The 4026-nt window shown below is 36.5% G+C and overlaps 1 long non-coding RNA gene across 1 annotated transcript; it reads left to right on the plus strand.

Annotated features, from left to right (window-relative positions):
• Nucleotides 1–470: 470 nt before the first annotated feature.
• On the plus strand, nt 471–1410 carry LOC149647086 (uncharacterized). The gene is made up of 2 exons (XR_016371782.1): nt 471–910; nt 1133–1410. It is a non-coding gene; the product is annotated as an uncharacterized LOC149647086 (long non-coding RNA).
• The last annotated feature ends 2616 nt before the right edge of the window (nt 1411–4026 follow it).

A 4026-nucleotide genomic window follows, 5' to 3' on the forward strand; every position in this document is an offset into this window, starting at 1 on the left:
CATCGTCTTCAAGCTCTTCTACTCATGATGCATTTCCTCAAAAATTCTCATTGATATATGTTTAGAGTGTACACAACAAATAAAAAAATTGATTCTACATTTCAAATACTGTCATTTTTGAACTAACTTCATATATAAAGTACAACATTATATGCTTTTCGAAAACTATGTTATTGGATATGAGTTCATATAATTAACTATACTTAAGTACTTCTTTAAGCTATTAGAAATAGATCAACCCCAAATGTATGTCGGTACATAAAACATGAAATTATTAAAAATTTTAATTACATTAAGACTGAAGGGACAGATATTATAAAAAAAACGTCTTGGTTTGGACCAAGGCCGAAAAAACAAACGATATGTCTGAGGTTTATCAGTTGACTGAAGTTTCAGATATTGCAATTTCTTTTTAAATTACTTTTATTCCTTAATCAATATTTAATTCAATCAGGGATAGATATACTTTTTTAAGACGGAATAAACAATGTTTGGCCTTTACTTCAGTCCGACTCATAGACGAGTATATAGTCCCTTCCTTCAACACGTAACCAAAAAATTAAATTATCTTATTGGCTCACAAAAACTACGTATTGGTGACGTTGCTGACGGGGAGGGCCAAAAATGCGTAATTCCTCTTTACATCTGTCGCCATGACTACGACCCCTCTTGCGTTGTACCATAGCCCACTCGATCACGCGCGTCACGACGCAAGCTGCTCGCGCTATAGCTATAGAGCGCGGATCGAGTGGGCTATGGTTGTACAGATAAGCGTCTTCACAGGGGTTCAAAATGGAGCCGTCTAAATGCGAGGGCCCGGTAATTATTCGGGAATTGTTTTTAATAGCAATTAAGAAGGTAGTTAGTGAATTTGGTGCTGGTGTTTTGGATTTGGAGTACATCTGTAGAGGTGAAAAGTGTTCGCTAATTCTTTCTTAAGCCAATCATTTCTACTATCCTGATGATTTTGTAAACGAATTTGATGAAGTTAACCAAGGCTTAGTGAATAGTCAGGAGTTTTGTGAGCTTAGTGTTTGGTTAAAACCTGTTCGTGCTGTAATATCTATGAAGACTTTTACTCAATTCTAACTCACTTTTAATTTTCTTGGGTCTTCCCCGTTTTTTTTTTCAGTTGCAAGCCCTATGTCTTGTGTAACATCCATTTTTAAACAATGTTCTTTCTAATATTACAATCCGAGCTCCGATCCGAGCCCATTACAACTTGGCAGACGAAGGGGCAGACGACGTTTATTTGACCCGGATATACATACAACGCCATAACAAAAATAAGACCCGCCTCTTCTTTCATACCCCTCCGTCACGGGTAAGGGGGTCGTGGACTAGGACGCGCACCCAAATAACCCTGTTACCCATTCCGTCTTAAAAAAGTCTATCTATCCCTGATTCAATCAACTTATTTTTACTGTTAATCGATCTATTCCCTCTAAATTAATTTCAAAAATTACATATCTACGCTTTTTCAAGAATAATTCCATTTTCCGAAAACATTTTATCATGAAATTAATTATTTTGAAGGGATTTCGTGTCGATGATTACTAAGTTGGAAGCACCTTGACGGGCATAGTTTTAATTCTTGTTGCCTTGACAAATTTTCAAGTTTGCACCAAAAAAGTTTAAATCTGTTGTAAGTTGCTGGGAAGACTGATGTTCAAGAAATTATGATAAAGAATTTATTTTGCTCAAACTAATTTATAAACTTATGTTGTCTACTTAAGACAAAGCAACAACCTCGGTCCTGTCTTGTTTCTTTTAGTAGGTAGCTCTCCTTTTATGCACTGGAAAAATATGATATCGGTATAAATATAACCAAAGGAAAGGGTAAAGTTTACATAAAAAGAAATACTTCTCAGTTCCGATGACTTGTTATTTCCTGAGGAAATAAAATGGTTGAACACATCATACCTTACCAGAACTGCCATGGACCGATCGTACACAAATTACATAAGGAGAAACTAAAACACTGGGGCGATGCCGCCATTGGAGTCTTCTCCCTCTCGCCTAGAAGCACCGCTAGAGGCAGTGCGAGTTGACTTTCCTCCCGCCTGTAGTGAACTTTGGCACCGTCTGACGATGGCCCTTGGTGCAAGGAAGAATACCCCAATGGTCTCCTCGCCCCTGTGTGTTTTCGGAAATGGTCTCTACGCCTGATAAAATCATTCCGCGTAATACGTAACCGGTGTACAAGTAACGCCAACAATGTAGCAAGGGGTGATGACGTTCCAAATCTAGATTGAGTTATGGCCAAGAAGCTTTGAAGTTCGGAGAGGGAAACTGCAGTGCAACCTTTCCTTCATAGTCGCGACAAAAAAATGTAACATTTCGATATTCGAAGTTAAATGTATAAATTCGCGTCCCCAATATATGCATCCACTATCAAATATTTACATTTTCCTTTCGAGTTATATCAAAGATCGCTTGCTCTTTTTAGACACTTCGTATAATATTTCAAATATTCAATATTCGTCACCCAACACGTACTCCCTTCAAAATAATTAATTTCATGATAAAATGTTTTCGGAAAATGGAATTATTCTTGAAAAAGCGTAGATATGTAATTTTTGAAATTAATTTAGAGGGAATAGATCGATTAACAGTAAAAATAAGTTGATTGAATTAAATGTGGATTAAGGATTAAAGGAATAAAAGTAATTTAAAAAGAAATTGCAATATCTGAAACTTCAGTCAACTGATAAACCTCAGACATATCGTTTGTTTTTTCGGCCTTGGTCCAAACCAAGACGTTTTTTTATAATGTGATAGACTGTCATTGAAATTAAAAGCAAGTAAAATTATTCATTATAATGTTGGGGAATGTATGGTTTATGCATGCAAATGTAAAATGAAAGATTTGTCACGTGACGGGTCAACTCACGAGTTTCAAATATTTTAACCCTTAGTTAAAATTGTTTTCTTATCAAAATCGAAATGGCATACCTCGTAATAAAAATATTTTAGATCTGCCATTCATTACTTATACTGAGCATTAATTTCTAGTTGCAAATTTTGCCAGCAATTAGCGGAAAGTCGTAATCCCAGATATTTCAGGTTTTCGTTTTACTCCGTGTGGTTATGTAATAACCAACGAAGTAATGCACCGATACCCAGTTATTTAGTAAGTTAGTTAGTTTGTTAGTATACTGCACGCGAAAAGGCAGTGCACGCGATTCCACTTTCAACAAAAATTCTCGTTTCTAGGATTCATTGAAATTCCGTCCTCAGCTCGATTAGGACATTTCGTTTAACAGCACATCTTTTGTTTCGCTTAGTTGCCAAGGGTTCATAGTGAAATGATTAATTTATAATTATTGCACAATAATATATTAATATTAGGTGTTACCCCCGGCGTCACTCGCGTGTAATAAGAACTTCCATCAAATGGGTAGATTTTACTGATTCGACTAATATTTTTGTATCACCCTAGGAGCGAAGGCACTCGGCGTTGCCCGTCAGCCCGTCGGGACATTTTTTATTACTTTTCATGAGGACATTATTCCATAAACAGGGTTTTTCAATTTCTGGCCGTCACAAATTGAACCCAAAAGACCATTCAGGCCGTCTATAGGTTAAAGGAAACCAGTGTACTAAATATTTGTGAAATCGGTTGAAACGCGCGGACTTTGTTGCATGGAGAAGACATTTTACATTTTTGGGCGCCATTTATTAAGATGGCGGCGGATTGGAAAAATCTTTCTTAGAACGTGCCTACTACTTATGAGTAACGTCCCTGCAAATTTTCAGCCTTCTAGAGCGAACGGTTAGGGCTGGGTGTTCATTATCAGTCAGTCAGGACTTCGATTTATGCAGTATAGATATAGATATCTAAAAAAGCTTCACAAAGTAATCAAATAATATATGACCATTTATGCCTTAAAATTTCATAGAAAGCATTTCAATCTGTCTGTTTATGTCAGCATGGTTCATTTTGGTTCATAGAACCAGGTTAGGAACTGAGTTGGAGACATTAATAAAGCTACCAATACTCCATTATTTTTTGTGCGCATTCCG

Source organism: Phalangium opilio, unplaced genomic scaffold, assembly GCF_054372755.1.
Source record: "Phalangium opilio isolate 3A_F unplaced genomic scaffold, DU_Popi_V2 ptg000089l_1, whole genome shotgun sequence".
In the NCBI taxonomy this organism is placed as follows: domain Eukaryota; kingdom Metazoa; phylum Arthropoda; class Arachnida; order Opiliones; family Phalangiidae; genus Phalangium; species Phalangium opilio.